This window comes from Gallinula chloropus, assembly GCF_964237585.1.
Source record: "Gallinula chloropus genome assembly, chromosome: 4".
Taxonomy (NCBI): domain Eukaryota; kingdom Metazoa; phylum Chordata; class Aves; order Gruiformes; family Rallidae; genus Gallinula; species Gallinula chloropus.
Window position 1 is genome coordinate 86,541,379 of NC_140088.1, and position 14,872 is coordinate 86,556,250.

Below are 14,872 nucleotides of genomic sequence, written 5' to 3' on the forward strand. Positions count from 1 at the left end.
TGATAGGTTTCATTGAATTCATTCTCTAGAGTCAACAGTATCAGATTGTCTCAATGGAAAAAAAAAAATGAAATATTCCTTTGGAATTTGTGATTGCATCTTTGCAATTTAGCCCTAGAATGAAACTGCATGAAATCTAGGAATCAAAAAATCCACCTTCCTTCTGAGATTAAATTATCATTATCCTACAGCTACTTGAGGAAGTGTACTTTTCTGTACAGGAAATTCTCTGCAGGGAAGAAAGAAATCTATTGATTCTGATACAAGAGGTAGGTTTCTCACAATGTTGGGTTTGAGCCCTACTAAAGCTGTAGGCTAGATCCTCATCTAGTATTGATTTCAAAGGAGAAAGAAATCTTAAATTGCGTTGGGTAAGTATCTTTCTTTGGGGTGAGAGTAGTATCTTATAAGCATCCAAGACACTTCAATTTAAATATTGTAATATGCTGCAAATGGAAATTTTATTGTGTAAGTGGGACCTGCAAAGGAAAATGCAGGTTGTTACTTGACAATTTAACAAATAATTTAGATAATTATTTATTGCTGGAGAAGTTAATGTCAAGACTGTTCAGTGAATAAAGTGGTTTCTTGTGTTGTTAGCAGCTTGTGTCACAGTTGTCAGCTCAAGAAAAGTGCTTGGGTAATGGTGGTGTTCATATTATCAATACTTATTATTTATTGAGGTTGTCACTGCAAGTGGTGCATAACAAATATAAGTCGAGACAGGTTTTCCCTGGTAAAGCTTGGATGAACTCATTAAACAAATCCTGCCTGAGCCAGAAGTCCAAAAAGAAAGGATAATGGAAGAAGAGACAGCAGGCATAGTTGATAAAATCATTCATTCAGAGTCTAATTAGCATATATGGACAGGTGAAGAAGTTCTGTCTGGGCTTGAATGGGGGCTGATATCACAGGTGATGAAAAAGAGAAATGAAGGAACAAAGATTATAAACCAGGGTAGTGATGCTTCTTGACTGTGTCCTGAATTGGCTGATGTGTTACTGATTCCCTCATTGGCTATAAATAAAAATAGGTATTGCTTCAGTTTAAAGGAAAGAAGAAATTCTTCCACCACTGTCTGATGGAAAAAAGGATTAGAGACATAATTCCTCTGCATACTGGTGGTGATTTAGCTCTTTCATTGCTGTATTTCCTACAGATAATATTAAGACTGAAGTCTTGGATTCATCAACTGAAAGCTTTTGGGAACAAAGTTCCCCAGAAGCATTGTTTGGGGTAATTGTCAGACCATTATTAGAGCTCTTTTGTAATGAATTCCTGTGCCCCATATAATTTTGAGTTCATTTTAATGGAGAAATTATTCTTAAAAAAGACTGAAATAAAAATCTTATTATTCTGAAATAATTTCTGTATGGTGGTGATTTATTAAACAGATTTAATGCAAATTAACCAAACCCAAGTGTTTTTGAACTTGTATGACCACATAATGTGATGCATGTGCAATTCTCAAATAACATTGCTTGTCATATTCCCTATGAAGATATATTTTGTGTATGGAAGACAGGTCATCAGAAAAACTAAACTTATTAGATTTTCTTATCCGTTACACTGGAAAAAATAAAACTTTCACTCAATTAGTGTAAAATTACTTGTAACTGTATGATGGTCTGAAAATTTTGACTATTGGACTCCACTTTCCTCACAGGGGTGGGTGGATGCTGTCAATTCATGATGTTTAGCAAAAGCAGATTTTTTTTAAGGGAGGTCTGGCCACAACATATTTGAAGGCAATTGTGAGTTTCTTTTCAAAAGGCCCCAGGGAAGCTCGCAAAGGACTTTAAATAATTCACATGGCAAAAATGCATCCAGAGAGCTTAAAGTCAATAAAGCCTCTAGCTCTTTATAGTACTTTATGACTGAGTTCTAGTATATTAATTCAAGCTCTCAGAGGCAAAGACACCATATTTGCAATCTGCTTGGGTGCAAATGTGAGATACCATATGGGACTTACCCCCAAGAGGGAGGACACAATAAACCCACAGTCAGAAAGCTTAAATAAGAAGTGGGATTGGTTTCCTTAGCATAAATAACACTTTTGCTACCCTGCATTTCATGAGCCTACATTTCTGATGTGAATAATTTTGAGTAGAAAAAGTGTGATAGAGTAGAAATCTGTGTGGGATGGAAGATAAATTTAGGTCTGTAATGAGGGACAGTTTGAATTATGTGCCCAGTGTATCAGCTGTTAGAGACATTTTCTTTCGCTGCTCAAAATGCAGAAGTTTCAACCACTATTTTCTTCACTTCCTATGAATGTGGATTTCTTATAAAGAAAAATTCTGCAAATAATATAAAAAGCTTTCAGCAGAGCTTATGACTGGTTTCCTACAGCCTATACTCAAGAGAAATGAAATTCAGCTCTGACCAAGCAGTTATTTTATATTAAAAATACAGCACTTTAGCAGATGCAAAGAATATACAGGACAGATTTGTTAAAATAACTGAAAACAATTACTCTTGTTTGGGTTAAAATTAATATCTGTTTTTTTAACAAGCTTTTAAAAATTCAGTAAAAGAAGATGTAACTTTCTGACTAATTTGAAATTACTTGGAATATATGGAGCCTGATTATTCATGATTTTCATCATTCTATCTGTGCCATCTAGCTAAATTAGAAACATTTGATCTTTGAACATGGATGTCAGGTTTTTACCCTGCCACTGTTGATGTTAATTATCCAATTACCACCAAATTTTAGGAGAAAAGAACAAACCCCAAGACAGAACCAAGAATTAGGATTTGGAAAATATGATCATTTAAGTTACTGCTTTCTGTTAGAATTTCTTAACAGATTATACATATTTGAATATAAGTGTGACTATTCCGTGTTGTGTTGATTTAACCCCATCTGGAGGCCAGATGCCCTCCAAAGTTGATCTATCAATCCTCTTAGCTAGACAGGAGAGAAAATATATATCGAGAGGCTTAGGATTCAAGATAAGGGCAGGGAGAGATCATTCTCCTAATAGCAGAATTTTCTGGGCAAAACAGAAATTCTCAAAGCAGAATTAAAAAAAACCCCACATCTAATTTATTACATTTATTATACCCATGCTGTTTCTTAAGCAGCTGGTAATATTTGCTATCAATTTAGCGAGGCAATATAGGCTCCAACCTGAGATGTCCAGTACAGAATCAAGTCTCCTACAGTACATGGTACAGATAGCCCAGAAAAAGACACGACTTTAACATTAGGCAGAAGTGTAATCACCTGTTATTTACATTATTTCTTAGGTTAATCTCTAATATTCAAAGTCTGTATTAAAACTGAAGGATGATCTTAATAACCCTTCAGAACTTATTGGCATTAACTACTCTAGCTCTACATATTTTTTGTAGTCTTATTGATGTCTGGTATTTCAGTCTATTAAACTTTGTGATCTGGAAGTGTTTTTTGTTTGGCTGCCAATAATGGTCTGAAATTTGATGCTCTGTGTTGATTAGAGCTGAAGTGTGCCACTCCTTTCAGAGAGTGCCATACTTCACATTTCAAGTCACTGTTATCTTCCAATATATTTATAAACCCCTTTAATAACCAAATAATAATACCTTTTAGTCATGGGGAGAATTCATACACTTTGCACCAGATGCCACTATCCTTCTATGTGATGGTCTGTAGTGATTTGGGAGGGTAAAGAAGAGAAAGTCAGAGAATGAGTCTTTCAGCTTCCCATTGAGTGGTGGCAGGAAGATGCTAAAAACAAAAGAATCATGAGTGCCAGAAACCCCACAGTTGTCATCTTCTTTTGTCAATGTGAATGTAACATACTTATGGGTCAGGTCCTCAGCCTACCAGCAGAGGGTATGAATACTGGAAGAGGGAATGTTCAGAAGTTGTCACTGGAATTGAAAGACTCCTCTGTCTTCAGTTCAGAAGCAGGTAAATTCAGAAAGCTCTGTCCATCCATGCGCCCACTCATCCATTCAGCTCTCTTTATGGTGTCAGCAGCTGCTGAAGTGAGTCACAGCCTGTTTCCCCTTCAAAGACACAGTTGTGTTAATGAAGGGTATGCCAAGAGTGCTTTTGGCAGAGAGATCTTTAATGGTTGTCGTAGGCAAGACTACCCAGCTGCAAACAGAATAAAGTACAGATATGAGTAACAGAGTATCCACAACTGGCAATGGTCACAAAGGAGAGAATGCTAAGAGAAGTGTACAGGACTTGGTATAAAGCTGAAGGGTATCGAGTCAGTTTGTTCCCTCTTGAGAATGAAGGAAAACACTATGACTCAGGGGTCACCAAGACATTAGAACTAGAAACTACTTTTGGCTCCATCTCTACTGATGTAAGTGATACAGCATCTGGTGCTGTGCCTCGTATTCAGGAAAGCTTGGATGTTCTGGGCAGAAAATGAAAGTCAAAAATATCCAGGCTATCCATGAATTTCCAAAAAAAGCCTACTATCCTGCACTATAGGGAGGAAAAGCACCAGCTGATTCTGAAACAAAGTGTTTAGATGGCACCAGATGGACAATTTTGACCAAGGAATATTGGGTTAAGTATAGGGAGGGTATGTTGTAAGTATCTGGTGGCCACCTTCTAAATATTTTCATTGTCAAGAAATGTTCAAGCAGACAGGGAAGGGAAGGCTAAAAATGAACCAGTCATATCTGAATGTTCAGGCATGAAGCCTGAGCTGGGAATCCTTTACATCTGACAAAGTCAAACCTCAAATTGCCTATTAAGATCAAATATGTAAGCACTGTTGCCAACGCCGTACTCAGAAAGGAAATATGATGGAGCTGGTGGTTCTCAAGAATCAGAATGCAAGGAGAAGTGCTGGGGTCAGTATCAGATGCTCATAATTGGAGACCACTGAGAATTACTAGACTCTAAATACTAATTCATTAAAGTTGCATGTAATGAAATTGCTGGGCAGGAATTTATTATAGACTACCTAATCTGTCTGACGAATGACCTGAATTACATCAAAAATTGTGTTACATTGAGCAATTTTAGCTGAGGAATATTAATTAGACGTTGCAACAAAAAGCACTTAAGTCTCAAAACATCAGAAATACAGCGAAATCGTGTAGTGAGGGATAATTTTTATATTCCCAGTAAAAAGTTAACTACAAATTTAGAATAGAGCAACTCTGAAACTATGGTGTTTTATTGTTTGTTCAGACTTGTTTTATGCTAAGAATATGTGGCCAAAAAAAAAGAAGTGGGAATGCTACAAATGAAATCAGACTTTAGCATTAAAAATCTATGACACAGGTTATCTTAAAAATAGATTTATCTTCCCCCAAGTTTGAGGATAATAGGAAGGGGAGGGCTGCTGGGCTTGTTTAGAAAGTAAAGAGGAGATAAATACTGATGTAGAAGTTGAGGCAGCAGCTTATGTCAAATGCAAATGGACTGCAGATGGTGAAGCAGAGAAATGTAGAGTCAGGCTGTTGCTTTGTTTGGGTAGGGGTAGTCTACCTGTCCAGGCATAGCTTGAGAGGTGGAAGTGGGAAAACTGATGTCACTGTTTATGCAGGTAGTGGATAGCTGTTCATTAATGACATAGGCATGTACTGATACCACCCTAAATAGTGTGAGGAAGAAAAATAGGCTGCTGTTCCCTTGTCACGTGTCAGCTGCAACCTGTTTTATCCCTGTGGCAAGAGATGTTTGAGCTTCCTCTGGTCTTTTAGATGGAATAAAAAACTTGTAAACCCTAATATATTAGCAAATAAGGAAACATCAGTTAGCCAAGGGACCCCCTGAGTCATAAATGTTTGTTAGTAACCAAGTTTGGATTCAAAAGTTTGGAAGATTACTAATTTCAGTATTGAAAAGGGCTAAAGCAAATTAAGTAGGGAGATACACTGCATCCCTCAGCCAATTTATAAAGTAACGTAAGTAGTATAATATGGAAGCAGACTCCAGAAGCAAAGGGCTAGAAAAAGAGAAAATGTGAGATTAGCCAGCATAGCTTCAAAGAAATAAGTTTTACAAAACAACATTTGTTGTTTTGCTAAACAACAATATTTGACAGAATTTTAGTTTCAGCTGAGAAGATCTGTTTGTGGTAGAGAAATTTTGGTTTTCTCTAAAGCACTTGACATATGACTGTCTGACATTTGAATAAAAGAAACTTTCCATACATAGAATGAAAAAAGAACATTAGATGGATTAATAACTTTATAACAGGCAGATCTCAAATTAAGTTCTTAATGGGAAGACGTCATTAAAGAAATTGTTTCTCATGGGTTCCAGGCCTCTATCAAATGACCTATATCTTGTCAAACCATCAGTACAGCAGACAGATTGCTGAGATATTTATATCTGTTGGCATGCTCTGAGATGCTTGGGAAAAATGGTCACAGTTCACCAAAATATATTCTGATATATTTGGGATACAGTGATACATTTTGGAATAGAGAAATCAGGGTTTTTTCCTGCAGGATGGGAGAATCTCCTAGAATGCAGGGACATAGAGAAGTTATCTAAAGAAGTCATCTCAATTTTCATTCAGTGATGTTTCCACAACAGACTGCCACAGTTCTCCTTTTCTGTTTTGTTTGTTTTGTTACTGGGAAAGTTTTCAGTCATCAATGACTTCTTGAGACCTTGGGGTTTGCATTTAACTATCCAAACAAAATTTTAAACAGCTTTTGTGCATTGGATCTTTACAGTGTATTAGCACTGAAAATTTCTCAAAAGGAAATTAGTTCTCTGCCATTCTATTCTCTCCCTTCTATGCTGCTGTGCTCTGTGGTATTTTTTTAAATTACTTATTTGTGTGTAAGACAGAGGAAGGGAAGACTGGCTTCAAAATGTTTTACAACTAAAGAGAAGGCCCACTGAATTATTTTCCTGTGTTACTCCTTATGCAAAATGGGGCTGATGAAGGAACAGCAATTTGGCAACCTGTTATAATGGTCTGTATGAACCATACTGAAATAATGACCAGCCAAATAGCACAAATTGTGCTTTTCTTTCCACAAAACAGGTGACTGCATTATTCTCTACCATGGATAAATAATAACCTACATACTAATTTAAAATTTAAAAAAAAAATGGAAAGAAGAAGAAAATAAAAGAAAAATAAAGCCTGTATGTTGTGCAAGGAGAAATAATACCAACTGTCAGAAAAATTGAATGGGAGATACCAAGCATAGCTAAATCCTAGGCAGATTTGAGAGCTTTTTGGCTGGCAGGTGAGCATGACTCATACCTGCTTCCTAATGGAAATGGTATTTATACTCCATCAGTCCCTTCAGGTGCTCTGGTAGACTTATTCCAATTATTTCACCATTATAATAAATTTGGCAAAATCCTATTGTGTCCCATCTTTCTTGCTGAGAGATGCAGAATGGAATAGTTATTACTGAATGGTGAGCTACCAACTGGATCTCTATTAGAAGGAATGTGGGGGTTTTTTTCTGTCTTCCTATATTTATCCATGAAGGCTGAGAGATTCAAAGCAACACGACAGTTATTCAGTTTGTAAATCTGTGGGAGTGAAATGGGATCATTTATGCTTTTAAAGATTTGTCTTTTTAGGATATATAAATGGATATGCCAATGGGAACATTATTACTAAGATATCCTGAAAAGACAAGAAGCTCCAAAGGTTTTCTACTGTTATAACCTGCCAGGGCCACTTTTAATTGCTCCTGTTAAGTCTGATGCTAAAGCTTGTCCAGTGAAACCACATAAAACCTTATGAATATGGCTATTCTTTAACCCTATGCATTTGCTCAATGCATCTAATAAAGCAATGCTGCTCTCATGCGGGCACATATTTGAAGCACCTTTATTGATTGTAAGTGTTCCACATTTAAACTTGGACAACTAATTCTTATTTCACTAGTACTAGAACAATACAGGGCAGAATAACACCTTGAAAACTCTGTGTTTGAGGGATTTAAAATCTTTTTTCTGCTTGATTTCAGTGATGGTGGTTTACATTGCACAGCAGGTAACAGGTATCAATACTAGAAAAGAACCAATAAAAATCAGTGGAGCTTTGATTTCAAACCAGCATCAGGCACGGATACTGTCAGGTCTATGAACACATAGGAACAAAGAGGGGGAAAAAGGAAGAAGAAAGGAAATAAAAAAAGAGAGAAATTCTGAAAAACCTCAAATATTTGTTGATGTTTATGAAATAAACTGAAGAGGAGGATACCTCAATATTGTGTATCATTTCATCTGATTTTGCCAATATCTTTGAGCTTAATTCAGTATTTAAAACTATTTCTTTGACAGCCCAATATTACAGAAAAATAATGAGATTGTGATAGGTAAAATTGGAGGTATGAAGCAATCATTTTTAATCCTCTTCCCATCTTTCAAAACGACCAGTGTATTGGAAGTGTCTTTGCTACTCAATGCAGAATGCTAATTAAGGATGCTGACTTATTTTTTCCTAAGTATTTCTTCATTCAAACATTCAAAACGGTGCTAATTAGTCTGGCTATATAATAAGTCTCCAACTGGTTTAGTTACAGCTCCATTTATTCCCTATACAAAGATCCCCTTCTTGCCTTATTTTTAGTGTGTACATGTGCATATGTGTGGTTTTGCTTCCAAGTAATCATCTTAATGACAGAAAAGTTCAGTCCAGTAATTCCCAGAGAAGACTATATCCTTTGGTGTACACGGCTCTGTATGTACTGCCCGAGCATGGGAGTGCAACTGTACATATGTTTAAGGAATGTTTACCCTTTTTGATTTATTTTGTTTGGTAAGAGGACCTGAAATTACCTTGTTTAGATATACCATGCTGGTTCAGGTTTTTATCTAGCTTCTTGCTAGAGGCAGCTTGGGGCTGGAAGACGTTTCTGAATTCTTTCCCTGAGAATCCTGACTGTTCTCAACAGTTGTGGGTAAGTGTGAAGACTGAACATGCTGGGAAAAGATTTCTTCTTTCCTTCTCATCCTGTATGGTTGGGGCAATAGAGAAAGACTTGTTTTATTTATTCTTTAGAAAATGATGTGCCTGACCCAACTGTACAGCTAATGGGTGTGGTAGTTTGAGGGACAAAAATGCTTCCCAGGAGTGGTGCTGCAGCTCTCCTGGTGTCAAAGTTAGACTGGGCTACAACAGTGTAAGGACAGATGAAGATATGAGCAAACTAAGAGAGCAGAGGTGCATAAAGGACAGAGGGAGAATTGGAAAAGCAAAATGGATCGGCTTTCCTATAACCTCAGTCAACCTCTGGAGGTAACTCTCCATTGATGTCTCCATTGACATGTCTACATTGATGATCAGGTTTCCAGGTTACACAGGTCTCAGGCAGAGAGACCATGGTCATTTGACTTTCTAGCTGAAACTCTTAGTGTCTCTATTGCCTTCCACAGTGCTAATTAGGAGACAGCAGGAATTGCAGCTCTCCCTGAGTGAGGGAAAATGGAATGGATGTGCAGCAGCTCCAAGGGCGTGGTGAGGTCAGCAGAAGGTCTGGGGAAATGGTACCACATTTCCAGCTGCAGGTGCCCAAAAGCCACACTGGCTTTTTTGGATCACATTTGAGGATCTATATCTTTGAGGATATTGATGACAAATTCAAGAGATTTGGCAAAGTGGCTATAATGACTTATACTCCCCACCCCCCTCACCTCCCAACCCCCTCCCCAATTAGTCTTTTGAAATCACTTAATATTGCAGGGTTATTTTTCATGGCAATTTGGCAGTCAGTATTTGGTAGTCTGCAAATCTTTAATTATTAACTGCTCTTTTATACTATTGCACATTGTTTAAGCATCAGAGGTGACATTCCTTCATATTTTTCTCCAGGTTTGTTGCCTGAACTTGACATTTTGGTTGAACTTTGCTTTTTCCCCCTCCAATTCTCCCTCCAAATAAATTAGTTCAGAACATTTTTAATGTTATTATTATTCACTGTGTGCCAGGTGCTATATTAACTCTAGCTTCTGGCACCATCCTGGTTTTATAGAGCCCTTTTCGTCACCTATCTAACACTAGAGTTTAATTGGTTTCCAGCTCACTGCACATCTCCCCCACGCTCACATGCACACACGCAGGCACTGACACACTCACAGCGCTTCCCTCCTTACTCAGCCTGCAGACTGAACATAAGAAATCAAAGCCTGCAGCAAGGCTGAGCCTGTTAGAACCGGTGGGCCTGGTACTGATGGGTATATTGATTTTCTACAACTTCCAGGGAGGTAACAACAAACATTTTATCATCGACTGTACTGTATGTTCTGCTTAAGTCACTTCTGCGCGCTGCAGTCCAGATAGACTCTTTGCTCAGCGTGGGACTGCATACTGTGTTTTCATTTTCGAAATTCAGTGTCTTACCTGGAGAAGAATAATGTCTGCTTCTGCTGGAAATACAGTGGAGAGTTGGTAAAATGCATTTTTCATGGTTTACTTAGAATCCACTCTTGAACTACATGATTTTATTTAGAACCTTTGTTATAGTCATCCTCGCAATTTCTGTGGCATAGGACGTCACCTTTATTCTCCAATTTACAGTTAGAAAATAAAAACCTTTTTCTTCAAAGTTACACAAGCATCTAATTCCAGTGGGAAAGTCCATTTAGCTTTAAGCTTTAGGATCTTGGATTAAATGGTACATTCAAGAGTGAAATAGCAGCCTGTAGCTAGAAACCTAAAGCTGTAGCTACACAAACTATAACTAACAGGTCTTATTTTGAGCTTTCTTCTTTGTTAGTATCTTGATTTTGCATTTCTGTAGAACAAAGAATTTCTGAAAATTTTACCTAAAATCTTTTATGTCTTTACATTCCTACATTTTCTCACATACATTGGGTCCACACCCTTTTATATCTGAAATACCTTGTTCCTTGGTAGTATTATCATTTTGCCTAAACCCCTGCAGCATCTCCCTTTCTCATTCTCCTCCCACATGTAATCACTTCTGGAGTTTGTGCAGCTAGGCACTTCCCTCTCTCGTTGCTAATCTTATTTTATGTGTCCTCAAGCTCAAACTGTGACTAATCATTTCATAGTGAGATTTTTGTATTATTCTGCAGGCCCTGGGTACAGGTCTATCATACTTTCAGCAATGCTTTCCCTTCTGTGATGACATGGGATTCCCCTCTGTGATTGCAGAGATTCACATGGGTCTGAGCACAGTAAGAGCTTACAGGTCGTACCTTCTATTTGTACCCACTTCTTTCTTTCAAAGTTGTTTTTTTCTTTTCTAAACCAGCAAATCACATCTGGAGCATTTTGGCTTTGCTCAATATCTTCCTTTATCATCTTGGTTCCCAAAACATCTTTGATTCACTGGAAATTTGAGGATATTTAATGATTCTGGAAGTTGTGCTAGTCACAGCTTTGCTGGCAGCACATCTCCCAGCTCAGGCAGCTTGTGGACCGAGGTTTGGAGTGGGGATCATTGTATTCCTCCTCCAAACTGAGCATGAGCTCAGCACCTTTATTCCCTTGCCAAAGGTATAAACCACAGCTATTAAATCACAATGTGAAGATGTCAGGATTGTTTGAAAAGCTCTAATGCAAGGGCTGAAAACCACGGTCAATACCTTTTCTCACCTATTTTGTGTGTATTGAATACTGGTCCTGCTCTGCCTCAAAATGGTGCTGAATGTGATTTAAAGCTCCTTGGGTCAGGTAGCTTTCCTTCAATGCTGGCAAAATATCAGACAAGAAGGATTTGTTTTCATTGTTGTACTTTTTTTTTTTTTCTAGGTGTTTAATATTGCTTGTTAATTGGGAAGATGATTGACCAGAAGTTGCAGGACAGGTAGGCTTTTTTTCTTCTTGAACATTTCTTGAAAAGATATGTTTGACTTACCAAATTCAGAATACAACTAAAAGCTAATAAGCCTTAATTTCTTGGTCATTTAGATGGGTGGGTCAGCATGCATGACCATAGTTAATGGTGCAACTGAATCAAGCATGGGTGATCTGAAATCAGTAACAAGAGATATCTTAGGTATTGACCTATAGCTGCAATGAATACACACACAGAGATTAAAAAAAAGTTTTCTTGTTTATGTCCAGTTTTCTTTCTTCTAAAGGATGAGACATTTCAGCAGATGTAGATGGAGGAGATGGTGACACCATGCATATAACAAATAATTCTGTTTCTTCCTCCTAGACAGCAATTTGTAGAGGGAAGATAGTTGGGCTCAGTAGTGCAGAAGTTTGGAGACTTCAGTCTTCCAATTCTATATCACTTCAGCATGCAGGCTTCCTTCTCCTTTCATGCAGGAGCATTCTCAAGATGGCTGATTCAGGACAGTCTTATCTAGCTAATCACTGGATTCCAGTCAGAGGATGTGTGGGTTAAAGGAGGACAGTTGCTTCTGCCAAGTACTTGATCAGGAAACAGTAACAATTAGGAATGAATGCTTCACTTTTGTAAGCCAAATTTAGCACATTTATTACTTTCCAAAATTATTATGAAAAGGCTGCAATAATTATTATTAATCAATCCATTAAAAGTAATGGGGCATGATACCTATTACGTTAATGATAAGTTTTAGTGTCAGAGAGTCCATCCATATTGCTTTTATGCAATGAAGTCCACATCCTTGTTTAGTGATAGTCTAGGCTAGAAATGAAATCCTTTGCCAGGAGATGAATTCACTCCGAGACATGACTGCATTAGCCCTGATTTATTTTAATAAACACATGGAACAATAGCCGAGAACAAACATTTTTTGTAGCAAATGTAATTACCCAGCAAAGTTTGTCACAGAGAGCATTTGCCTTTCATTTAAGCAAAGTGAAAACACCAAGGAAATTTTCATGATGGATTTTTTAAAGGTCAGGGCATCTTTCCTCCCACGCGTATTTGTAAATACAGAGAAGCCAGAAGAGGAGAAATGGCAAATACTTCGTGTTACTGCTCAGGGACATGCAAATCCTTGCTGTATGCCATAGGCTAGAGGTACTTCTGAGTTCTCTTTGTCTCAATCATTCTTCATCTGTAAAGCCAAGGAACAGGGACACTTTCTTATATAACTGGCTGAGTGTGGGGTTTCACACCCATTATGACATCTCAGACACTGATGTGGAACAAGGGCCATATAGGAATGTGGAAGAATCATTCTGCAGAGCTGTTATTTCTCAAGTGCAAATTTTCCTCTATCTACCAGGTGATGAAGACACATTTCCCCCCGTTTAAATATTTTCAGGGTAAGAAAGATAGGGAGTCACTTGTCGGTATAAGATTTCTGAGCATTTTTGGAGGTTGTTTTAAGGAGTGTTTCTGGGTGTAGAAGTTCTATTAAACAGGTGACTACATTCTACCAGGTGATGCATGAGAGACAGTATTTCATAACCATGGCAGGACATAATTGTTATCTCTGGCGGTATATGCAAAGCCTGTGGGTGTTACAATTTACTCTTTTTTTAGGACAATGGACTTGTTCTTTGTAGTTCCACTGATGAGAAGAAACCTCAGACAACTACTGCTAATGTTGCAGTTGTACATAGGTTTTGTACAGGTCCAGATGTAAAGGACTGAGAGACCTGGTTTGTTTTTTCCTTAAGCAAACTGTTTAGTCAACTTTAGTAAGATCTACTTTTATCTTTTTGCTTTTACTTCTGTCTCAACCAATACTCACTAATGAGGTAAAGGCATCAATTCCATTGATGTATGACTAGGAGTTGAAACGTTAATATGAAATATAAAGCTCAGTGTATAGAAAAAGCTTCACAAAGAGATTTACTCATTGTCTGTCCAAGTGTGGGAGAGCTGTTAATATTTTCCTAATGTCTACTCAAGTGCAAGAGATAGCACCTATTTTTCTGAAGGGCTGTTATAATTTCCAAGGCAGTAAGGGCAGTCAATACCTGGAAGAAGGAGTGCTGAAACTGCCTCCTAAATAAATTAAGGATCAATAACGTTTGGTGGGAGGAAGGACTATTTTAATCCAAATGGAACCCCAGGGAGATTTAAGAAAAGGATTGAACATAAAAACTAGCATACTTTGCCAAGAAATGCCTGTTTCCTCTAATACCAACTTGAGCACAGAGAATGGGCAAGAGAACAAGTCACTGGACATGGGAGTAAAGCAAACACTGACATTACATCATACAGACACAAAGAGGGAAAAGAAAAACTTTTTTATTTGATCTCAGGATAATTAGATAAAGCATTCTGAGCTCTCTAATTTTCTTCTGCCCTCTACCATATCTCCTATTCATGTCTTCATAAACCTTTGTTGTTTTGTTATTGATTTGATGTTGGAGGTAGAGTTCACTGGAACAGGTTGCCCAGAGAGGTGGTGGAGGCCCCATCCCTTCAAGATCAGGCTCGATGGGGCTCTGAGTGACCTGATCTAGTGAAGATGTCTCTGCTTACTGCAGAGGGGTTGAACTAGATGACCTTTAAAGATCATTTCCCACCTAAAAATTTCTATGTTTCTATGAAAAATGGCTCCGGGTGGGTCATAAGTGGAGGGTTTTGTGGTCAGGAAAGGCATGGGTCTCCTTGCTCACACAAAGCCCAGCACCATGTCCCCCTTTCAGAGGTCGTTCAGTATACGTCCACTTAACCCATGCTGGCCAGAATGAGGCAGTGCAGGAGCAGAAGTTGGATATAATTTCCTGTAATCAGCATTGCACCAGAAAAAGTTTTGAGTTTGAGAACACATCAGGGGTTATGGTTGTGACCTATAGATTTCAACTAAGTCTGTAACATCTTATGGGAAAAAGCAGACATGGATAATGTAAATAAATTTTCTCACACAACTCTCAAGAGTGAACGACTCTGAAATTATAGATCATCCCTATCTTCCTCATGGATAAAGGGGGTAAAATCAGTAGATAAAAACATAACAGATACAAAGAAGTAACTAGAGAGAAACTAAACTTCATATATGTTGTGTCTATACATTAAATCATTAAATTATTAATATGATTAATAAATGAATTTACAGAAATTA

At 37.7% G+C, this 14,872-nt stretch overlaps 1 long non-coding RNA gene across 1 annotated transcript in view; it reads left to right on the forward strand.

The window, feature by feature from the left end:
• LOC311190654 overlaps positions 1–14,872 on the forward strand; it is an 86,832-nt gene that overhangs the window by 44,091 nt on the left and 27,869 nt on the right. The window contains exon 4 of the long non-coding RNA XR_014617231.1: positions 11,664–11,718. This is a non-coding gene — a long non-coding RNA (uncharacterized lncRNA). The remainder of the gene's footprint in view (positions 1–11,663; positions 11,719–14,872) is intronic.